Below are 25,840 nucleotides of genomic sequence, written 5' to 3'. Positions count from 1 at the left end.
TCACGAGAAAGCGAAGACACGAGGTAGCTGAAGACCTGCTGGTCTTGTGTTAGCCACTGCACGTATGCAGGGTTCGGCACCTTCTTCTTCTCTTTGTCATCATCGATCTCGACGGCTGGAGCTTGTACTATGCCGTCAACGTACCCGATCAATTGGGCACCACGAAGCGCAGGAAGGACCTGAAGCTTCCACAACGGATAGTTCGTCTTGGTGAGCCGTTCAGTCACGGGATGACCGATGGCATTCGTGGCGATGAGACTGTTGGATGAACTCGCCATGAGAATTGGTGTAGATGGGATCGTTATCTCACAACTCTCTTTTCTCTCTTTTTTTAGAGAAGAGGCTCTGGTACCATGTGAGAATTTCAGGTATTGAAGCGTCGCACCTTGGCCGTGCCCGCCTGCATGTTAATATAGGCCAGGAAAACACCCCTAACGTGGTTTACAAGATGTTGCCGAGATTGCTTACCGGTAATAGAAAAGTCTAGATCCTATTTACAAGGAAATTATCCTCCTAAAAGTATAACAATATATTCTACAGCCTTATATATCCTAAAAAAGTGCAAGTCAATCTCGTCACAGTGATTACAATATATTTAAGTATCTTAACAGTGAATACCAGCGTACATCTTTACATCTTGTTAGTGGCGAAGCTAGGACAAATTAGAAAGCGTGCATTTGTCTTGTCAGTGCATAAACATGTTACATAAGGGATGCATATATGGTGGAATTTAACAAACAACTTTTTATATTTTTTAAGGTGCATTTGCACCCCCTAAACACAGTGTAGCTTCACTGCATCTTTTTGTTGTGAAAACTAATTTCTAATACCTAGACAGTATGATCATCACTCGTCACTTTAAAATAAACGTAGAGCTACAACAAATGTCTAAATGAGAATTTTGGGTCCTCACAATGCAAGAAATTAATTAGAACATGGCCGGTGACATGCTTGGATTTCATGCTCGGCTGCCTCGTTACCTGTGCTACCGAGATTCTCCCTTGCTAGTTCTGACCATAGTTATTTAGAGCGGACCGGATCGGCAGTCGGACCGCTAAAAGACCGAACCAGAGCATACACCGGTCCAGTTCACTTAAAAGACCGTCCATGCAATCGAACTGCTAAAACCCGGTTGAACCGGCCGGTTTTTTATGGAACAGGTGAACCGGCCGGTTCCTTATGAACCAGGACGGTTTTTTTAGCTTATCCAAAAATACCCTCTGCGTGCTAAGGATAACGTTATTTGTTCAGGGGTATGATTGGAAAACTTTCCGAATGTGTCCTTTGCTGTGTGAGGGAGGCAAGGTTTTCATTATCGGAAATAAAAATTTATCGGAGGTCATGGATAAATAGGATAAGCAAGATATATCGGAAATATCAGACCAAATTCAAAAAAAATCAAATTGTTTTAAAAAAATTCCGTAGAATTTGACTTGAAACTATTCCTAAGCTATTAAACATCACTTGTTCACAGATAAAAACAAGAATAAAATATTATAGTGTGGGATTGTCGCACGGCTGAATTTGGGTTGTCTGTGTGGAAGCAGGAAAGAAGGAAAAAATTTGGCCGATGTCAAATTTTATCGGACCCTGCGGATAAAAAGGAAATTTTGAAAATTTCTGTGAATTTCGCCCGATAAAAAAACCTTGGAGGGAGGTAAATTTTGCCCTTTTTCAGCCGGCGGCGGCGCATCCAGCTCCACTGCTCGTCTGCTCCAACTTCGGCGGAGCAACACCTTCAGGCAGTGTCAGTTGCCGGCTGCGGTACGACGGGCTGGACGTCGGCGTGCTACGATGCAGCGGGCTGGGCGTCCGCGTGTTGCGGCAACCGGCGAGTGCGGCCAGGGGCAGCGGCCTGAGGCTACGTCCAGGGACGACTGATGCTGACGCTAGGCAACTAGGCCTGGGCGGCGGCGGTAGGTGGTGTTGATGCAGCTGGTGCCCAGGGGACGGCCACTGCTCTGTTGTCTGCTCTGCTCCACGCCTCCACCTCCATGGGTGTAACAGAACCGACCAATTATGCGAAATTAAGTAAGAAAATCATCCGCCAGAGCAGACGTTTTAGCAAACTTAAGCCCGTATAACCCGGTAGTCCGTGAAATCACGAAGGATTTCAAACCAACTTCCATTCCAGCCAAGATCGTAATAAGTTTAGCGGTCACCATCACATATTACATAAAAGTTTGCATCTCAGATACATCAGAGTTTAAATATAGTTATTACAAAACAAGTTCGAATAAAAGTAGCGGAAGCTATTTGTTCAAACCACACACACTCATACGGAGTTTAAATACAGTGCCAGCGAATGATCATTTCCAACAAAAGCATCAGACGAGACGTAAGAAATGACCATGCCCATGGTCCTAAGCATCACCCATCGCAGGATAAAGGTAGTTGATACAGTAGCCATAATACATCTGTCCATCTGCAACAAGTGGGAATAAAACCCTGAGTACGAGAAGGTACTCAGCTAGACTTACCCGACATAACTGAAAATAAGTGACACCAAGGATTATGAAGGGCTTTATAGTAGGGTAGCTGACTCAGTTGCAAAAAGGAGCATTTTTAGCATTTCAAGATCCTTTTTAAAAGCATTATTGTCAAGTTAATTGTTATTACCCTGTCGACTAGATTTGCACCTATACTAGAGCAAACACATGATTAAGCAGATAATGATAACCAATGATCATTAAACAACTTCCATACTGTCATATTCACTATAACTGTCCAAGTATTCCATAAACATTTACTACGATGAAGTAACTCAAGTCAAGTGCTCACTATCCAGGAGCGATGGCGATTCGAATCAATTCCTAACCAGCTGGTGATTTATTCCTTACACAAACCTCACTCACCCGCTAAAGTGAGATATTGATCACCGAGTCAACTATCCAGGAATCTTGAGTTTGTCAGGAACCACATGTACCCAGGGGCCGACCGACTGCACTTTAGTCTTATCATCTCGCCCCCATGTCCTACCACACCTGCTCCGGCACAGTGCGCTGCGGGTAATCTACTCGGCCCGAATAATCTCCCAGCTTCACGGTCGGAAGGTACTTTATCCGGCCAGCTAAATGTAAGGCATGCGTTCAACATGACTCGAGGCCCAACAACGGTCGGTCCTTAATCGACACAGACGGAAAGCACTACAGTCCAAAACTTTGTAAGTCTCCGTCCGGTCTCAACTTCATTTAACACTTAGTTATACCATGACTTCATAGTCATCCAAGCAGATCCAGGTAACCACCTATAGCTCACAGGTGACAGGAAATCACCCGACTTCTACTGGTCTAAGCCAGCTAACCATTGACTCGACTGCGGATACCAAGGTAACAAGGATATAGTATAACAAAGGTAAACAAGGTATAATGCAGCAACAGTTGCAAACAACTCCTGAACGTAATGCATCAATTAAAGTAAAGTATTGAATTAATAATTTGCAAACCGAGAGAAAATGCTTCGGGGCTTGCCTCTCTCGAAGGAGCTCGGGCGGTGATCGGGGCACTCCGGAAGTTCCTCAACGTCCTCCTCGTCGGCTTCGGGCACTTCCTACGGCTGCACCTCGAACTGCTCCTCGGGCTCCTCAAGTATGACGACTGAGTTCTTGGTTTGCGATCCTGTATGATGTAGTGTGCGTAAGTGCTTATGCAATCGGTGCATCGGATAAGATGAATACAAGGGATATGCTTGAATGCAAGGTAGTCAACATCATCCAAGAAAATATACTATAAGCACATGTCATCTACTGCATTCTCTTCTACTACTAATATGTTAAGTCAACACATCTTATTAAATGCTTCAAAGATACACCAAAGCTTCACTAGTTTCTTAATCACACTTAAAGCAACACTTACTTAAACCCTAATTAATAATAGGTTTGAATAGCAACCTCTATTTTTCTTGCTTAGAAAAATCTTAGAAAATTACCATAGCACATTACTACCCTAAGTAGTCTACTATCAGATTTTCATGGTATTTGAATGAGTGGATTAGCCTACACAAAAATAACAAGCTATGGCATGATTATGCACATGAAAATACTTTGTACTGTGAAAAGTGTCAAACAACAAAGTTAGTATTTTTCCTATGTTCTTCATAGCATACAATGACTGTACAAAAAATATCACATGCATGTTTTATACAAAGTTTGCTCTCTAGCTAAAATAACAAAAATCAGCCATTAAAGGTACTTGAACTACACCTCAAAATTTTCCCATAGCACATGCATGAAACATATTTTTCCTAGGAAGTACATTACATAAGAAGATCAACAAACTTGGAATCATATTTTTCTGAAGCCTATAGGTTTTTCTACATATTTTTCAAGTTATCAGCAATATCCATGATTAAATAAAGTTCTACAGAAAAGTATCTCAAAAATGACATACAATAATTTTCCCAAGTAGATCTGATGATAAAGAACCTAGAAAAATTTATTTCAACAGTTTTGGAGCAAATTTGAGTACCCAAACATTTCTAAACCATTTCTATTTTCAAATAATAAAGAAAAATTGAAACCGAATACTCCTATTGCTACTAGGCCAGCCCGCTGGAATCAGCTGGCCCATGGCCACACTTGGCCTACGTGGCCTGAGCGAAGGGAAGGGGGAGGTGGCCCGGTAGGGCGTCGGCCCATGGCCTCTCGGCCTGGCTCGGCCAAGGTGAAGGCCATGCCAGCGCTGTGACACCGTGGCTCGGCCAACGAGACCGGCGGCCATTGTCGGCCATGACAGGGCAAGCTAGCGGGCGCATGCAGTTCGCGAGAAGCTGGTGAAGGCGGGAAGGTAGCTAGGCAGAGTGGAGAAGAGGAGGAAGGGGGCCTTCCACGACGGCCGAGCACGGCGGCGCCATGGCCGACGGTGGTGAGGCGCTAGAAGGCACTACCTGAGCTCGATCAGTCGGCATAAGCGCGAGCACTATATGCTGGAGAGCGAGGTGGAACTGCTGGCGCGTGATTACTGGCCACGGTGGAGAAGGCGCGGTGAATTTGGCCGGCGGGTGCGGTGGCGCGGCGAGGGGGAGAGTGAGTGAGCTCGGTGCTTGCGGAGAGGAGAGGCAGCGCGGGAGAGAGCAAGCGAGCGCACCAGCTTCAGCAGAAGTAGGTGGGCGTGTGGGCACGGGCGCAGGCCGGCTGCGACACGCGGCAGCGTCGACGGCGCATGGCCGCCACGCGGCGGGCGTGCTCTGCCGCGGTCGGTGCGTGTGCGAGCGGCGAGCAGGGGAACGGCGCGGGGCTGGGCCGAGGCGAGACGTGTGCGGGATGGCGTGGCACGTGGCAGGCGGGGACGCGGGCCAGGCCGGCTTCGGCCGTGGGCCGGGAAGCTGAGCGGCGGCCTGTTAAGCGAAATGAAATTCTTTTCTTTTTATTTCTCAAATAAACAGAATTAAATTCCCATTTTTGAGCCATTTAAAAGCATTTTCACAAATTGGTGCAAAAATGAAATTTGTTCCATTTTTCAATATCTACAACTTTGATTTTATGACCAAAGCCAAATTCTTTCTAGATTTTGAATTATAAAATCAAAGTCGATGTTTAACTCAAAACCCTATTTTTTGGGAAATTATTTTTGAAGCAAAATTTTGAATTAATTTAAATACAAACCTTGCTCCAAAAATTGAACTAAATAATCCTAAATGATTCACAAGCATAACCAAACAAGTCCTACTAACCTAGCAAGCAAAATCAGGGCAAAACAACTCTAACAAGTGTATGCAACATTCAGATTTCACAACATGTTTCATATGTTTTGAAGCAGTGTTTCAGTTGTTATTTACATGATTAGGCATGTATGATTAGGATGCTTGATGATGCATGATATGCATGATTTGTAGTGCCTAAATGCTGGTATAACACCGGGGTGTTACAATGGGCATGGGCCACGGGGACGGTTGGTGCTCTGTTGGCTGCTCTGCTCCACCTCCACGAGGACGACTGCTGCTCTGTCTACTTCTACTATGCTCCATGAGAACATGGCTAACGGTGAGCTACTGACGAAGACGAATCTTATGTTATCACGCACCTAAGTTTCCAGTTTAAGATCATGTTATTCTATATTTCCATGATGTATGAAGTATAAATGCTATGGTTGTCCAATTTAATTGTGTTGTTTATGAGATTATTCCAACTATAAATTATTAATTATAGTATATATATTCCGGTTCAAGGTATTTGTGGTTGGTTCAATTTAACTGGTCCAAAACAATTGAACCGGCGGTTCAACCGGTTCTAAACGGTTGGACCAATGAACAATTGAACCGATGACTTCACCGGTTCAATCTCCGGTACGGTGCTAGTAACTATGGTTCCGACCTCCGAGTGAGCCAATTTGGCTTGGAATTGCTGGGTGATCGAGGACAACGAAGCTTGCCAAATTCCACGAAGTGGCATGGCGCGCAGCCTAGCTCGCCCCAAGTATTGATTTTTGAATTGCAATCGAGCAGTCAATACGCTTTCCCTATAGCGATGGCGCATTGGAAACATGTCTCGTCTCACCACCTGCATCTCCATTCTCCACTCCCACTCCACCGGCCCCACCTCCGCTATGCCATGACCCAAGAACACCACCACCACACCTACCATGTGGCGCCACCTCCAAACCCTAGCCCCCTCACTCCATCGTGCTGCCGCATCATCGTCCCTGGCCTCCGCCCATGCCGCACCCCTTTCCATGGCGCCGGCGGCCATATTTCAGCGCACGTCGCCCCTCCTCTCCTCTCCTCTCCCAGTAAGCCCCCTAATACCAAACTTGGCCCAATGGCCCAGTTGGGCCTTTGATCCATGCCCTGATCAGGGGTGCCTAGCCCACTATGGCTAGAGGGCTCCTATCACACTGTGCTATATATCGAGGTTAGGGCCAGCGGCTCTGAGTATGAGGTTTACCATGAGCCGAGCTCCCCACCGAAACCTGAACCCTAATCCCGATCAAAGAGGGACGCAGCCAGTGACAGGAAGCCAACAGCCGCGCCGCCCTGCTCCACCGACGTCAATGACTTCATTGACCTCTTCTCCAAACGTCGCTGCTCGTGTGCAGACTTTACTGATGAATGAGATGGCGTCTTATGGACCATCTCCCTTTGCGGTGTCAGGTTCGACATGTTCTTTCTCTATTCCTCTCTATCTCTCTACTCTTGATATCGCATTCACAGTAAAGAAAACCCACTAGACCTAACCCTAGATAATCTTTTCGATCTTAACAATGGTATCAGAGCTAGGTCTTCTAGGGCTTTTAGATCTAGATCGGGTAAACAAAAAATACAGTAAAATCGAATCCCTAACCCTAGTTTTGATACGAAATTTCTAACCCTAATCGGATAAAAGAAAATTAAAAGAGACCGAGGGTGGCGGGTGTCACTCAACTGCCGGTCACCACCACCATCGCGCGGGGAAAGGTGCTGCACCGCTGTCTTCGCCGGCGCACAGCAAGAAAAGAATAGAGCCGCCACTCGTCTGCTCGTCACCGCGACGCGCGTGCGCGGGCTCAGGGCGCCGACAAAGGGTTGCTCGATGGCGACGTGCTCTCCCTCCAGGGAGCGCGTGCACCAGCGAGAGGGCCCGCGGTGGCGCTGCCACTTCCTCCTCTGTTCGGCCATGGAGCCAGATGCTGCTTCCCTATGTTTTGGTGCAAGAGAGATAGGAGGAGGGGAATAGAAAGAGAGAAGGGAGGAGACCCAACGTGGGGGCGAACTTTGGCTCACCAGACCAGCGGCATCCTCCTCAACGACGCTGATGGCCGCTTTGGCTGCCTCCGTGCAACGTGCGGTGCGGCAGAGAAAGCAAGAGAAAGGGAAATGAGGTTAGGGTTTTGGGGAGGCTATCATCGCCGTTTTGTTCGTGCGAGATGGACGGACGGCTGTCGGATCGAGTTGGATGTCTCAGATTGACACGGGGCGCGGTGGGGTGCCGAGATGGGCCGCTTTCCCGGTCTAGGCCCAGGTTGCGGTCTGGGCACGAACCGCACGCAGACTCAGCCATGAGCCATTGCTGGACCACGCACTAAGCTGGGCCGCGCTGTGCTGCTGGGCCACGCACTGGTGCAGCCAGCTAGGATGTGGGCCACACTCCACCGGTCGGGCCAAAATGAATGGAAGAGTAATTTTTGTTTTATTATTTTTCAGAAGTGAATTTGATGAATTTTGTTTTAATTCTCTATTAAATTTTGAACCATCAGGATAAATTTTTAGAGAATAGAGAAATTACAGAGAAATGCTTCTGAAAAATACATATTTTTTTATGTTTTTTGCTGCTAAAGGAATAGTTTATTCTCTAGTTATTTTGAACCAACATGATATTTAATTGGAGAAAAAGAAATTTTGACATGATTATGATGTTGTTATTTTCTGACCAACGTTGTTAATAACAATATCGTAATTTTAATGATTTTATGCATTATTTTTTATTTCTACCCAATGGTGATATAGATTTAATGTATGAACAGTTGTATGTTTTAATTTTGATCAATGTTGGAACCAAGGCATACAATTATTGTTATTGTTTATGTTCTCACTCTATATGAATTGTGTTTTTAGGCAGATATAATTTGATGGGTTGTATCAAAGAGATATCTACTCTCAAAGATGACAACTACATGGAGTTGAAGAAAAAGATTAACCTGGCCTTCGTCTTAGTTGAGGTGGACTGGGTAGTCACCTCACCGTGTCCCATTAAGCCTGTGGCACCAGTGAGGGAGACAAACGAGGCTGATGCCGCTTGGGCAACTAGAGAGGGATTTTACATCCCAAAAGATGTCCTACGACCTTGAGGATAGGAAGTGGGTCACTGCCAACAAGAAATGTTTAGCTGTGATAAAGAACACGATTGAGCCTACAATTGTGGGCTCAATCCCAGAGTGTGACACGGTCCTCGAGTACCTCGATAGAATAAAGAGTCAGTTCATTGGCTCTTCAAAGATATATGCTACCCAGCTGATAAAGCAGCTAGTGACAGAGAGGTACTCTAGGAATGATGGCATAAGAGAGCACACACTAAGGATGAGCAATTTGGCATCGAAGCTAAAACCAATGGATCTGGCCCTCAAGGAAGAGTTCCTTATCCATCTGATTTTTGCTTCCTTGCCAAAGGAATTTGACACTTTTGTTGTCAACTACAACATATAGTCCGAGAAGTGGGACTTAGAGAGGCTCATGGCTATGTGTGTGCAAGAGGAGGAGAGAATGAAAGCTGCCAATGGTGGCACTATCAATTATGTGAAAGACAACAAGAAAAAGAATAATAAAGCTAACTCCTCAAAGTCAAAGGGAAAGGGTCCCATGCTGCATCCACCTCAGTAGAACAAGCTCATAGTAGAGAAAGACCAGTGTCTCTATTTGCAAGAAGACGGGACATTATAAGAAAGATTGTCCTGATTACTTAAAGATGATCATAGCAAAGAAAGGTGAGAACATTATTATGTTCATAAATGAATCCCTGTATGTACAGTATTCGAAATCTACTTGGTGGATTGACTCAGGTGCAACTGTTCATGTTGCTAATTCCTTATAGGGATTCCGTTCGACGAGGACTACGTAAAGAAGAGAAAGACACATTAAAGTTGCAAATGGAGTCTGAGCAGATGTTGAAGCCGTTGGCAATCTTTCTCTAGAGCTTACTGATGGCTTCACACTTTTACTTAGAGATGTACTTTATGTTCCCTCTTTACAGAGAAACTTGATTAGTGTTTCATGCTTGGATAATGATGGATATTATTGCCATTTTGGAAATGGCAAATGTAAGATAACATTTAATAATGAATGTGTTTATCTTGCTATCATACAAAATGAGCTTTATTTGTTATCACTATGTGATGATGTGAACGTTGTATGTGATGATGGAAACGTTGCGTACGACAATAAGAATGTATCCTTGTCTGTGGATGTAAACAGAAAATGAAAGAGAGCTCACGATGCGTCATTGAAATTATGGCACTGTCGTTTAGGCCATATTTCGAGGGGGAGAATGAAAGACTAGTTAAGAATGATATTCTTCCTCCATTAGAGTTCTTAGATTTAGAACAATGTAGAGAATGCATAAAAGGAAAGTATATAAAGAAAATTAAGAAAGATGCCAAACAACGCAGGAATTTTATAGATTATTCACACAGATATCTATGGTCCGTTTCCTATAAAGAATGTGGATGGTTATGATTCATTCATAACATTCATAGATGATTACTCCCGTTATGGCTACATTTATCCAATCAAAGAAAGAATAGAAGCATTCGATAAATTTAAGATATTTAAGGCAGAAGTTGAAAACCAACACAATTTAAAGATTAAGATAATCATATCCAATCGTGGGGGGAGTACTATGTTCGGCATACCTCATATGGCCAAGTTTCTAGACCTTTTGCAAGGTTCTTACAGGAGAATGGCATAGTAGCCCAATATTCTACACTGGGCAAACCTCAGCAGAATAGAGTAGTTGAAAGATGCAATCGTACCCTGATGGATATGGTGCGCAGTATGATAAGTTACTCCACCTTACCGTTGAGCCTGTAGATGGAGGCATTAAAAACCACCATTCATATTCTCAATAGAGTACCAAGTAAGTCGGTGCCCAAAACACTGTATGAGTTGTGGACAGAAAGAGTATCCTCACTAAACCACTTACGTATGGGGGGGAGTCCTACTGAGGCTAAAGTATTTAACCCAAACATTGGGAAGCTAGATCCTAAAATAGTAAGTTGCCATTTCATTGGCTACCCAGAAAATTCAAAAGGTTTTCGTTTCTACTGTCCAGACAGACATACAAAGTTTGTGGAAATGAGACACGCTGTCTTCCTAGAGGATGAAATAATGAGGGGGAGCATGGTAGCTCGAGAAATTGACCTTAAAGAGAAGCGGGTGTATGCGCCCACTCCAATGATTCATGAGCCATTTTTCTCACTTCCTGCTGTCGCTGCACCGACAATGTAAGATATTGTGGTGCCAGCACCTGTTGTTATTCTGCCTGTGACAATAATGAATGACGATGAGGAACCTATTCTTTAGGATCCTGTAGAACCTATTGCCACACATGAGGGGGAGCAACAACAGCCTCAAACAGAAGATGTGCCAAATATGGAGGCCCCTAGAAGGTCTCAAAGAGTTAGAAAATCAACTATTCCTGCTGACTATGACGTATACAACACTGAGGAATTTCAAATGGAGGATGATCCCACCTCATTTGAAGAAGCCGTGAGAAGTGATCATTCATCAAAGTGGCTTGAGGCCATGAAAGATGAAATAAAATCTATGAATGCCAATAAAGTTTGGGACATAGAAATAATTCCTAAAGGAGCCAAAACAGTAAGTTGTAAATGGGTCTACAAAACAAAACTTGACTCTCAAGGGAATATAGAGAGATATAAAGCGCAACTTGTGGCAAAAGGCTTTACGCAAAGAGAAGGCATTGATTACAATGAGGCCTTTTCTCCAGTCTTATGTAAGGATTCCTTCATAATCATAATGGCATTAGTGGCACATTATGATTTAGAATTACATCATATGGATGTAAAGATAACATTTCTCAACGGGGACTTGGAGGAAAATGTTTACATGGCACAACCGAAAGGTTTTGTCATGGAAGGAAAAGAACGAATGGGATGCCGCCTAAAGAAATCCATTTATGGATTAAAACAAGCTTCAAGATAGTGGTACTTAAAGTTTCATCAGACAATAAGGAATTTTAGGTTTAAAGAGAATATAGAGGATAATTGTATCTATGCAAAGTTTAAGAATGGGAAGTTTATCTTCCTTGTCCTGTATGTGGATGATATCTTACTTGCTAGTAGTGATGTTAGTCTACTACTGGACACAAAGAAGTTTTTGTCCTCAAAATTTGATATGAAAGATCTTGGTGAAGCTTTGTTCGTTCTAGGGATTGAGATTCACCGAGATAGAAGTAAAGGGGTATTAGGACTATCACAAAAGGCATACATAGAAAAGATCTTAAAGAAATTCAATATGTACAAATGTAGTCCTTCACCTTCTCTTATAGTCAAGGGCGACAGATATGGAGATTTTCAATGCCCCAGGAATCAGTATGAGATCGATCAAATGAAAATGGTTCCATATGCTTCAGTTGTCGGAAGCTTGCAATATGCTCAAGTATGTACGCGCCCTGACTTGGCATTTGTTACCGGGTTACTTGGCCGATTCCAAAGCAATCCTGGAATAGAACACTTGAAATTAGTAAAGAAAGTCTTGGGTTATTTACAAGGAACAAAAAGCCTCATGATGACATATAGAAGTTCAGATTCACTCCATATAGTGGGATATTCAGTTTCTGATTTTGCGGGAGATGATAGAAAATCTACGTCTGGATATGTATTCACTCTCACAGGGGGAGCTATTTCGTGGAAAAGCTCAAAGCAAACCGTCACTACATCGTCCACAATGTATACCGAGTTTGTAGCGTGTTATGAGGCAATGGGATAGGTGAACTGGCTAAAGAAGTTCATACCCAGTTTGAAGGTGCTTGACGACATCTATAGACCACTTAAGTTATACTGCGATAATAATCTGACACTACAGTATGCTCACAACAATAAGTCAAATGGTGCTGCCAAACATATTGACATAAAGTATTATATTATGAAAGATAAAGTCCGGGATCATGTCATAAGTCTTGAGCATATAAGTACCGAAAAGATGCTCGCGGATCTGCTTACAAAAGGCTTATCACCCAACGTGTTCAGAGAACATGTAGCCGGCATGGGTTTAAGAGAAAGCCTATAATTTCTAGACAAAAAAGGCCCAAAGTTAAGTATCTATTTCAGAACAGTGGTGTGTTGTAGTTGTTAAATCTATCGGCAATTGATCGTGACGATGAAACATGATCTTTACGCTAATCTGTAATGGAATGAACAAAAGTAAATGATATGAAATTGAAAAATGGTAGGAGATCAAGGGGGAGATTGTTAGATTGATCTCTAATCCCAAACTAGGCCCAACGGCCCAGTTGGGCCTTTGATCCACGCCCTGATCGAGGGTGCCCAGCCCACTACGGTTGGTGGGCCCCTGTCACACTGCGCTATATATAGAGGTGGGAGCCGGCGCCTCTGAGTACGAGGTTTACCGTGAGCCGAGCTCCCCACCGAAACCTAAACCCTAATCCCGATTAGAGAGGGGCGCAGCCAGTGACGGGAAGCCACCAGCCGCACCACCCTGCTCCACCGACGTCAACGACTTCATTGACCTCTTCCCAAACATCGCTGCCCGTGCGCAGACTTCACCGACGAACGAGATGACGGCTTCTGGACCATCTCCCTCTACGGTGTCAGGTTCGACACGTTCTTCTTCTATTCCTCTCTATCTCTCTACTCTCGATATCGCATTCACAGTAAAGAGATCCCGCTAAACGATCTTTTTGATCTCAACGGTACCGGCCCTCATGGCCTCATATCTCCGGCAACATTTAGTTCCTTGCTCCCCCGAGCCGATCGGCTTGTTCTGACGGATCGGTGGTCTGTGTCCTCGCGCAGGCGACAAGCCGACGCCCACCAAGGTCGAGGATGTCATGCCAATCGCCACGGAGCTGGAGCGCGAGGAGCTCGAGGCGGAGCTTCAGGTGAGGGGTCACTTTGGGTTCGGAATCTCCCCATGATTCCGACGGCATTTGACGTGGGTTTCGATGCGTTTTCTCTAGGGGAAGAAGTAGTTCGACATGGATCCTCCCGTTGGCCCCTTCGGTACTAAGCTGAGGTGCTTGGCTGCCTTCTGCCCTGCGATTTAGGCCCTGTTTGGTTCTAAGCTCCAAAAAAATTTTAGGAGCTAAAAGTTTTAGGAGCTTTTATGAGGCTATCAAAATCTCCTAAAAGAGTGTTTGGTTCCATCTCCTAAAATTGATTAAAAGCAATAAATGCACTACCAAATAAACCATGCAGCCCTTCTCTTTAGGAGCTTTTAGTGGGCAGGGCAATAAAGGAGGGGTAGTGGGGGTCCAGAATGGACTTTAGGAGCTTTTAGGAGGAGGCGGAGCTCCTAAAGTTTTTGGCCCTTCCTAAAGTTTTTAGAAGTTTTTAGGAGGAGGTGTTTGGTTCTTTAGGTAAATTCTATCCAGATTTTAGCTTCTAAAATTTTTAGGAGGGGTAATCAAATAGGACCTTAGCTGACTCTGTGAGATCAGATCACGCCAGCTGTTTGGTGTGGTGTAGAAAAATGTGCACGGTAGTTTCTTCCTCAGGCTGAGTTCTGTTAGGATCGTGTGATTCGATAATTAGAGGCGCTTTTAGAATTGCCCGCAGAGTACCAACTACCAACTCCAAACCCTGTTCTGCAATAGCTCAATAGAAGGCAGTGCTGTGAAACTGTCAGTGGTCCCGTTCAGCTTGCTGAATCTTGGCTAAAACTGGCTGAAAACATGGTTCTGGCTGAATTATTGTGAGAGAAAAACACGGTTCTGGCTGAAAAAACAAGCCGAACAAGCCAAATATAGGGTAAGCCGAACGGGACCATTGGTGTGGACAGACCTCCACATCGCATTTCAATAATCCTGACAAAAAAAACACTTGTTATGTCCATGGCTAGTGTTCACCTGATCCAAAAGGTGGCCTTTGATTAGTTGAACGTGTTGTAGTCGTTGATTATTACTTTCTGTTCTACAAGAGCACAAATCGTCATCATAGAGGCCCCAGTGTTCAATGTTGACCATTCTGCTCATTGGTCATCATCTACATTAAAGTCCGTGGTTTCTTTTAACTTTTTAAATGGTGGGCCCAAGATACCTAACAAATTCTGAGTCACTGATAGTGTCTGTTCCTACGGCTTGACTTATTATGTTATGTGGAAACTTGACAGTTTTAGTGTTGTATGACTCATTTGTCAATTGCTGTGTCCAGTTTAGCTAAACCCATAGTTAGGTCTGCTAGTGTTTATATGTTGTTCGATTTTTACATGCTACTGTGCTTTGATTTTGGAGGAACTAGATCCTCTTTGGTATTGAATTTACATAGGAAAATACCGCAGTCTGCATCAACTTGTGCTAAGTGCAACTTATGACACATCATTTCACTCCGGTATGGGCATGGTTGTAAGTAGAAAAAATGACTCCAACAGATACATCACTTGTTACTAATATTAATATCGTCAATTATAAAGTATTTGATATGTTAGCATGCTTAAGCTGCATTACCTGAAGTTTGTTCTAAGTACACCCTCAGTCAGCCAGCCATACATGACTTGCTGTCACTTGGGAGCGTTGCATTAGAAATCAGTTTTTGATATGTCTGTGGTTCTTCTGTTCTTCAATCCTAGGCACGGGCTCCTATCCATACTGAGTACTGACATTGTCTGTATATTAGTCTAGGTAGATGTGGAAGTTCTTGATCACTCCCTCCCCTTCTTTTTTTATTTTTTCTTATCAGACATTCTATGCTGCAAGATTGCTCAATTGTTCTGGACAATATATATTAGGGAAAATTGGTTGTGTAGCATCGAAAGATCGCGATATCCGTAAAATACCACCGAAAGTTTACACCCCCGTGAAATAGCACCGAAAGGATCCGGATCTACTGTGAACTGGAAGTACCATTCCGTCAAATTTTGCATACAGAAACATTAGCCTAAGCTAAAACCCAAACATGAAATTATATATTTGCCCGTACCTTATCCTATCTCGCCCATCTGAGACAGGAAGGCACTCGAGCCGCTCGGTTCTCAGCTCGGCACGCTCGCTCACCCCTTCCGTCGCCGCCGCCGCGGGTTCCAGCACATGGGTCAGGACATTGCCTCTGCCGGCCACCACGCTGCGTGCACGACGCCTCAGCCAGGCCGCCAGGCGCCCCTGCACGGCGGCTCCGCCAGGCCACTGGGCGCCCCTGCGCGGCGCCTCCTCCAGGTCGCCGACATCCCCTGCGCGGCGCGGCGCCCTCGCCAGGCCACTGGCATCCCTGCTCACCACCTCCGCTGGCCGCCAGATGTCCCTCCACACTCGACTACACAATGCATGAATCTGAGATTCCCGATGGGTAAGAATGAAACCTTAGCTATCTACTGCATCTCGTAGCACAACTGAAATTAGTTGCGGCATGCAATTGTTTGTGATATCCGGTTCATTTGTGTGTGCGATCTGGTATGAGGATAGTCAGTGATGAGAAAGGACTTTTGGAAGCAGTGCTAATTTGTTTGCACTGCTACTATTTTTAGGATCGATCCGACCAATGCATGTAGAATAGTGATTGATGTTTCGTCCTACTCAACTATTGAGGATGATCGATCCGTGTACAAAAGGGGCAGACGCTTGGATTGGTGGGTGGATGCAGAAGAGTACTCCATCATTGACATGGAGAAAGATGTTTTCAAGCACTTCAGTTGGGCTAGCTATTAGGAAGCAAACTTCTGGTTTGTGAGTCAGACTAATCTAACAGTTCGCCTTGGTACTGACCAAGAGCTTCTAAATTTGTTGCGAGCTTCAAAATTGGTGGATTTTATCACGACTGTTGATAGATGTGAGCATGTTGATATGGCTTGTACTGTGACTGAAATGGAGAATGAAAGACAAGTGCCAAATGAAGAGAATGACCAACAACTTTAGGTCACAGAAATGTTTCAGGGGATGCATGTGAGTGTAGAATTGGATGGTCTAGAATGGGCCTTGCAACCGCAACTTGGTGTTACAGCTGCTGGTCCTTCTAGAGTAGAGGAGGAGGAGGGTGACTATTAGGCAAGTCTATGTGTGATTAGCTATGATTAGCACCTGTTATGTATACTTGATTGTATTCCTTGTATACCCAGCCATATTGGCTATATATATGAAGGTCACCCCCCATATTGGGTGTGAGGTGTGTCTCTACATGGTATAAGCCTATCAGATCCTATTTTCCTGTCCTTTCCTCCCGTGCGACTCTCCCTGATCGCACCTTCCCCACGCGCGACCCTTCCTGCTCGCGCAGCAGCCCAACACGCGTGTCTCCCTCATGCCCGTCCACCCTCACCGGCTGTTCTACCCCCTCTCTCATCTCCGATGGCCTCCTCCTCCTCCTCGGCCACCAGTGCCGGCACCCTGCCCACGACAGGCACTCCAACGATGGCTGCCATGAGCACCAGCGCTGCTGCCCCGATCATGGCTCACAACTACGCCACAGTCAATGTCAAGTCCCACATCCCATTCACGCTGGACCTATAATCCAACTACTCCAAGTGGGTGTTCTTCTTCAAGTCGTTGTGCGGCAAGTTCGGCCTTCGCTCGCATATCGATGGCTCTGCTCCCCCTCATCTTGATGATCCTCAGTGGGATGCCGCAGAGTGCTGCATCTGGGGCTGGATCTCTGGCTCCATCGATGACTCCGTCCTCGACCTCGCCATGGACGGTGCCGATCCCACCACCCGTGATCTATGGGTGGCCATTGAAGGAATCTTCCACGCTAATTGGGAGCCACGCGCCATCTTCCTCCTCAACAAATTTCACTCCATGGTGCAAGGTGACAGCACCATATCGGAGTACTGCCAGCGGCTGAAGATCAAGGCCGCCGCTCTTCGCGACGTCAGCCATCCTGTCCATGACTCGCAGCTCATCCTCGCCCTTCTACGTGGCCTCAATCCTCGCTTCTCCAACACCGCCGATGACATCGCCATCCCCACTGTCCTTCCCACATTCGCTAGGGCCCATGACATGCAGGCCCTAAAGGAGCTTTGTCTTGCCAATGACAAAAAGACGGTCGCTAGCACCACCCTCCTCACCACCGCCGGCTCTGGCTGCACCAGCCCGGGCGGGTGTCATGCTCTCGCTGCCATAGCCAACTCTAGAGGTCCACACAACCCACACATGACCGGCTATGGCAGCGCCAAGGGCAACGACGGCAGCAACAGTAGCGGCAGCAAGGACAAGGGCAAGGGCCAGTGCTGGAACAGTGGCTCTATGCAGCAGCGTGGCGGCGTTGGCCAGACTGGTCAATACCGACCCATGGGCCCCTGGCTTTGCTACAATCCATGGGTGCCACAGGGCCCTCCTTCGGCTCAGCAGGCCGGCTGGCGCCCAGGCATGCTTGGCGCCCCTCCTCCTTAGGCTCACACGGCCTTTGCGACTACACAGCCCCCACGACATTTGCACCGTTCGACGTCTCTCAACTAGCTCCCATGTGGAACCAGGATGGTCTTATCGCTGCACTCAATCAGATGCATCTCTAGGGCCAGCATCCCTGGGTCCTGGACTCCGGCGCCTCCTCCCACATGAGCTCCTCAGATGGTATACTCCTCTCTCGTCCTCATCCTCCTCACTCTTCCATTACAGTTGGCAATGGTGCGCATCTTCCTATTTCATGTCGTGGCAAGTCTGTTCTTCATTCACCAGCGTCCAATTTTCATCTAAATAATGTCTTAGTTGCCCCATCTCTAGTCTGCAATATGCTATCTGTCTGTCAATTTACTAGGGACAACAACTGCTCTATAGAATTTGACGCTCTTGGTTTTTCTGTCAAGGATATCCTAACCCGACATGTGATGCTTCGCTGCAATAGTGCTGATGATCTTTACACCTTCCCTGCTGCATCTTCCGCTCCACACGCCAGCATTGCCATCTCCACCGACCTCTGGCATCACCGTATTGGTCATCCCAGCTCCGCCACCATTGACATTCTTCATCATAATGCGTCCATCAGCTGTAATAAAGTAGAGCAACTGCTAGTCATTCTTGTCAGCTTGGCAAACATGTGCGCCTCCCTTTTTCATATTCTAGTTCATATACTTCCATGCCTTTTGAACTTGTTCACTGTGATGTATGGACATCCCCGGTTGCCAGTGTATCCGAGTATCAATATTATCTTGTTTTACTTGATGATTTTACTCATTTCTATTGGACCTTTCTCCTCACTCGCAAATCTGAAGTCTCCACACATATTGCAAATTTTTGCAGTTATGTCCACACTCAATTCAGCCTTGCCATCAAAGTTGTCCAAGTCGACAACGGCACTGAGTTCGTAAACAATACCCTCCATACTCTCTTTGCTTCCCATGGTATTCATTTACGCCCCTCGTGTCCATATACCTCCCCATAAAATGGTAAGGCTAAACATCTTCTTCGCACATTGAACAACATCAGTCACATGATGCTCCTCCATGCACACATGCCTACTCAGTACTGGGCTGAGGTGCTCGCCATAGCCACATACCTTCTGAACAGGCGTCCATGCTCCGCTGTTCGCCACGACATTCCATACACTCTCCTCCACAACAAACCTCCCGAGTACTCCCACTTATGTGTCTTTGGGTGTCTCTATTATTCGAACTTGACTGCCACGGCTCACCACAAACACTCTCCTCGCTCCACAACATGTGTTTTTCTCGGCAATCCCTCTTCCCACAAGGGGTACCGCTGCCTCGACATGGCCACTAAGCGCGTCATCATCTCTCGCCATGTGGTCTTTGATGAGACTTGTTTTCCCTTCGAGCTTTACCTCTCTAGGTCCTCGCCAAGCGACCTGGATTTTTTGCTTGCAGGTACTACAGTGCCGGTGCGTCCTGCACCTTTGCCCTCTGCTGCTGGACCATCCCATCCTAGTTTCATTGAGGAGCTGACCGACGACCCCACAATCTTGTTCCACGGCCCTGTACTTGTTGCTGCTCCACCACCAGCTGCTCCTCCAGCGGCCGCTCCTCTAGCGGCTGTCCCATGGGACATCTGGCTTGTCTATAGTCGGCATCCCTAGGCGCATGATGGATCCTCTACAGCACTAGGACGGCTCCTGCATCTGCTCAGTAGCCTCCTACCCCTGTCTAGCCAGCTACTGCTCCTGTACAGCAGCCAACGGCGCCCATAGCTCCTTTGGCACCTCCCGTACAATAGGAATGACGCATCACGTGGACCCAGTCTGGGGCCATACTGGTTATGTGGTATGTGGGGCTCTCTGCGACAACCACTTCGTCTCCACTTCCCTCTAACTACCGTAGCAATTTGGCTGATCCAAATTGGTGTGCGGCCATGGCTAAGGAGTACAAGGCGCTCATCGACAACGGAACATGGCGCCTTGTGCCCTGGCCACTCAGCGCCAATGTGGTCATAGGCAAGTGGATCTTCAAGAACAAGTACCACTCTGATGGTACCCTCGCCCACCACAAGGCTTGCTAGGTGGTTCGTGGCTTCTCCCAGCATCATGGCATCGACTATGACGAAACATTCAGCCCGGTGGTCAAACCAGCAACCATCCGGGCTGTCCTCAGCATTGCTACCTCATGTGCCTAGCCTATTCATCAGCTAGACATCAAGAACGCTTTTCTCCATGGACATCTAGAGGAGACCATCTACTGCCAGCAGCCCCCAGGCTTCGTCGATCATGTTTTTCCTGATCATGTGTGTCTGTTGCAGCGCTCCCTCTACGGCCTGAAGTAGGCTCCCCGAGCCTGGTACCAGCATTTTGCGACATACATTCGCCAGCTTGGCTTTATCGCCTCAGCTTCCGACACCTCCCTCTTTGTCTACAAAGACGGGACCAGTATCGCCTACCTGCTTCTATAGGTCGACGACATCATACTTACTGCATCCTCGATGACATTTCTATAGCAGATCATTGGGCGCCTCCACTCTGAGTTTGCCATGACTGACCTAGGTGCACTCCATCACTTTCTCAGCATCTCCATCACTCGCTCCAACGATGGCTTGTTCTTATCACAGCGACAGTACGCCGTTGAGCTCCTTCAACGCGCTGGCATGGTTGAGTGTCACTCTATGACGACACCTGTTGACACTCATGCAAAGCTTTCTACCACTGCCGGTGCCCCTGTTGCCAATCTATCCATGTACCGGAGCCTTGCTGGCGCACTCCAGTACCTCACGCTGACCCGTCCTGACTTGGCATACGCCGTCCAACAGGTGTGCCTCTTCATGCATGATCCCCGCGAGCTGCACCTCTCCATGATCAAGCAGATTCTACGCTACCTGAAGGGCACTCTCTCCTTCGGCCTCCACATTGGTGTCAGCCCTGTTCAGTCACTGGTCGCCTACTCCAATGCCGACTAGGCTGGCTACCCAGACTCTCGACGCTCCACCTCCGGCTATTGTGTCTACCTCAGCGATAATCTGATTTCTTGGTCCTCCAAGCGTCAGACCACGGTCTCCCGCTCTGGTGCAGAAGCTGAGTACCATGTTGTTGCTCATGTGGTGGCCGAGTGTTGCTAGCTGTGCCAGCTCCTGTAGGAGCTCCATGTTCCCATTGCTTCAGCAACGGTTGTCTACTGCAACAATGTTAGCGCTGTCTACATGACAACCAATCTCGTTCATGATCGTCGCACGAAGCACATTGAGATTGATATTCACTTTGTCCATGAGAAGGTCGCCTTGGGACAAGTTCGGGTCCTTCATGTGCCATCCTCTCACTAGTTCATAGACATCATGACCAAGGGCCTTCCTGTACAGCTATTTACTAAATTTAGGTCCAGTCTATGCATCAGGAATCCTCCCGCTTAGACTACGGGTGGGTATTAGGCAAGTCTATGTGTGATTAGCTATGATTAGCACCTGCTATGTATACTTGATTGTATTTCTTGTATACTCAGCCATATTGGCTATATATATGAAGGTCACCCCCCCCCCCATATTGGGTGTGAGGTGTGTCTCTACAGTGACCATTATATGGAACCCGGTGTTGACCATGAGGGAGATGGTCCAGTTGGAGCTGATGAAGAGTGGAGGTATTTTAATAAGGTACATGAAGTAGGAAGTAATGAGAAAGTGTAGCAAGAAAAGAAGAAAATGGACAACAGCAAATTTGTAATTGAAGACTTAGATCCTGAGGCTGCGCCAAGTGATGAAGCCACCATGTTGCGGGATGCTCCGTATGTTCCACTCACTACATATGACAGAGACAACCCTGATATAAAGGAAGGTTCAACATTTACTGATAAAAAGGCCTTTATACTTATGATCAAGCAATATGCCATAAAAGGGAGTTTCAAACATTTGTAGAGCATAGTGATAAATCAAGATATAGGGCACGATGTGCAGATTCAGAGTGTGGATGGAAAGTTCATGCAAAGAAACTTCATGGTTGCCCCACTTTCATGGTATACTAATTTCATACTATATAATTGTTTTTTCATGTTCTGTCAATAATTTTAGACTATGCAATTATGTTTTTTCATGTTCTGTCAATAATTTTAGAGTATGCAATTGTTTTTTTCCATGTTCTTTCAATAATTTCAAACTATGCAATTGTTTTTGTTCATGTTCTATCAATAATTTAGATCCCATGTTTAAACACTAAATGCATATCCCATATTGTCTATTTTTTCATGTTGTGTCAATAGGTTCTAGACATACTTGTGCTAGCACCAGCCAAGTGAGGGGTAAGGAGGCTAGCAAAGCGTGGATAGCGAACAGAGCAACAGAGGTACTCAAGTGTACTCTAGAGTTGGGAGCAAAGAAGTTGCAAGTGGAGCTTGAAAGACAGTTCCCAATCAAAATGTCATATAATAAGGTGTGGGAAGGAAGACAACTTGCACTAAAAGGCCTACATGGCACTTGGGACGAAAGTTTTAAAATGTTATGGAGTTTCAAAGCTGAGTTAGACACTACCTGTCCTAGAAGCATAGTAGAGATTGATTGCAAGAAGAACAAAAAGGATGGTCGAGTCTATTTCTGTAGGATGTTTGTGGCCATCAAAGCATGTGTGAATGGATTTCTTGCTGGTTGCAGGCCATACCTTGGGGTTAATTCTACTCACCTCATAGGTAAATATAATGGACAGCTAGCTGCAGCAACAGCAATAGATGGACATAATTGGATGTAGCCGGTGGCATATAGAAATTTTTACAAGGAGACAAAAGCTGATTGGACATGGTTTCTAAAGCAATTGAAGAGAACAATTGGAACTCCACATGGACTCGCAATACACACAGATGCTTGCAAAGGCTTAGAGAAAGCAGTCCATAATGTCTTCTAAGGTGACGTTGAGCATAGGGAGTGTTTTATGCACCTCATGCATAATTTTATAAAGCACTTCGATGGAGATGTGCTAAAGTACATGTGGCCTTGTGCTTGGGCATGTAGTACTAGGAGGTATTAATGGCTTTGGGATAAAATTGGAGAGAATTGTCTAGCATCAATTCCTTACTTGCAAGCAGAGCACAAACATCTTTGGTCTCGAGCTAAGTTCTCAGGGGAGTACAAGGTTGATTATGTGAACAACAACATATCAGAGTCCTTCAACAACTGGATTAAAGAGACCAAAGGGTTCCTAGTGGATATCCTCGTGGACACAATTAGGGGTATGATCATGAAAAAGATAGCTATGAGGCAGCTTATAGCTAACAAACTTGAAGGGTCAATTCTCCCTAGTGTTATAAATGAGCTGAAGATGAAGAGTAGAAACTTAAAGTACACAATTAAGGGGAGTGGTTGTCTCAAGGCTGAGATATCTGGATTGACTAAAGACAACTATCATTGGAGGCATGCTATGGACCTTGAAAGCAAGACATGTTCATGTGGTCAGTGGAATATTTCTAAAAAACCTTGCACTCATGTTATAGCATTTATAGGTTCCCTTAGACAAATTAAACTTGAGGACTTTGTTCATGATTACTATTCAGTTCAGCGTTTCAAGGCTACTTATTAGTTTGGGGTCAACCCAATGGTTGACAAGTCACAGTGGCCTATTATTGATCCTGGGTTTGTAATGGTGCCTCCGAAGCTTGAAAGGTCTGCAGGTAGGCCAAGAGTGAAGAGGATCAAAAGTAAGGGTGAGCTAAGAAAAAGGGGTCCTTACCAATGCAAAAGATGCTTCCAGTTTGGGCATATTGAGAAGGGTTGTAGTGAGCCGCCTACTGTACTCGCTGTTGAATTGCCACCGGCAGCCCTACTAATTCAAGGTAAATTGACGTCTGTACTTTTGCTATAACATGATCTTTTATTAAATATGGTTGATACCTTCCTGATGTGTAGGAAAAGGAAAGAAAAGGGCAGTACATCTAGATGCAAAAAAGCTCCAAAAAAATCTAAGAAAGTATCTGCACCTTCTACTTCCTTAGTCACACAACCACCTGTTAGTCCAGGGCCAACAACAAGAAGGATGGCAGCTTCCACTAGTCCTCTCAGTCCAGGACCTACAATAAGGAGCAGGGCAGCAGCAGACATATCCCTAGGAGGAATTGCAAGAAGGCTTATCGTACGCTAAGCAATGGCTTTGTTAGTGCAAATGCTATGTGTTGTACTACTGTTATGATCTAGTTAGACTATGGATGCATGTGTTGAACTACTGTATGTGTTAGCAGACATGTCCCCTTTGCTGTCTTAACTAGTACTCTGTTGAGAAATGGTTGTTGAGAAGTGACTAATGTGAATGTACGTGTTCATGTGTGCTTATATGAAAGGAATCCCTATATTAAATGTCTTCATATGTGCCAAAATGTATGTGCGGGAATGTGCTTATATTACTATTGAAATATGTGTTTATTTATATTTAAATGTTAGGGCACATACTGTTGTTTATTTGATTCTCACTAGGGGGTATCTTAGCCCAAGTTAACAGCTCCGTGACTTCATTTTAACGGAATGGTATTTTCGGTTCATAATCCAACCTTTCAGTGGTATTTTACGGGGGCACAAACTTTCAGTGGTATTTTACGGAGATCGCGATCTTTCGATGCTACCCAACCAATTTTCTCTATATAGTACTATCTTAACAAAATAAGTATGTATAGTATTTTTCACTTATTTGTGGTTCTGCTATTCCTAATTTTAAACCAATTGACGCTTGTGCTTCTATGCATACCCTGTGCTGAGTACTGACATTGCCCACATATTAAGTCAACATATGTAGGATTTCTTGATTACTCTCTCCCCTTTTTACTTTGGTTTTGCATACCTGATTTTCTCTGTTGCAAGATTGTTCATTTGTTAATCTTGAATGTGTTGTCTGCAGGAGGAACCAGCTGTGATTGAATCCTACTATAACAAGAGAATAGTTAGCTGTGATTGAATCCTACTATCATCAAATGTGAAGGCTAACCATATATCTCAGTACCTAGTGTTGACTGTTGAGTATGTAACTCACCATAACTGTGCTTATTTTTCCATTGGACTTATCGCAGAGGATGAACACGATGTTGTCTGGTTTTGGTTGCAAAAGGATAAACCGCACGAGCGCCCAGTCTGCTCACAGTACTTTGTGGTAATTGAAATCAATGCCTCGACTGATTATAAAAGCTGCTCAACAGTTGTTGATTTTCCTGTTGATTAGCACTGGCTGAAATATTCTTTTGTTGATTTTGTGCAGCTCAAGGTCATTGGTGAAGGGGGTGATCCAGATGGCCACGATGATGATGAGGATGATCATCACTGAGGTCTTGTGTCGATAACAATAAGAACTTTGTGAAACATGGTTTTGCCCTATCTTTGCAGCATCAGACTGCCCTAATAATGTTGTAACTGATTAGTGTTTGACCATGAAACAGGCCATGTGGTGTTTTACACCTACAAATTTTGTTCAGATCATTTCGACCATGCAATTGTTTTTGTTTGGAATGTACTTTTTTTTTCTCTGGAGTGCATCATCAAATAAAGGATGAGTGCATCGGTTTCACTGTATTGACCATCTATTTCTGTGTTATATATTCTGTTCTTGATTGGATGGATACTTACACAGAAACAATAGTCATACATAAGTTCAGCGCTTGTTTAGTTGCCACCCCAAATTCCCAAAAAAGTGCTACAGTAGCCATCCCATCGAATCTTGCTATACATGCATTGAGCATTAAATGTAGACGAAAAAAAAACTAATTGCACAGTTTGGTTGAAAATTGCGAGACAAAATTTTGAGCCTAATTAGTCCACGATTGAACACTATTTGCCAAATAAAAACGAAAGTGCTACAGTAGCTAAATTCCCAACTTTCACCTAGCTAAACACGCGCTCAGAACATAATGCACAGATTCTAAG

The 25,840-nt window shown here is 45.2% G+C and overlaps 3 pseudogenes; all 3 read left to right on the top strand.

Moving 5' to 3' along the window:
* Positions 1–6,578: 6,578 nt before the first annotated feature.
* LOC136513132 (putative cytochrome c oxidase subunit 5b-like) lies at positions 6,579–25,244 on the top strand (annotated as a pseudogene).
* On the top strand, positions 14,754–15,467 carry LOC136513541 (uncharacterized; annotated as a pseudogene).
* Positions 22,206–24,307, top strand: LOC136514366 (uncharacterized; annotated as a pseudogene).
* Positions 25,245–25,840: the final 596 nt, after the last annotated feature.

This window comes from Miscanthus floridulus, chromosome 16, assembly GCF_019320115.1.
Source record: "Miscanthus floridulus cultivar M001 chromosome 16, ASM1932011v1, whole genome shotgun sequence".
Lineage (NCBI taxonomy): Eukaryota > Viridiplantae > Streptophyta > Magnoliopsida > Poales > Poaceae > Miscanthus > Miscanthus floridulus.
Note: the sequence above shows the minus strand (reverse complement) of the source record. Positions and strands in the feature narration are given on the sequence as shown.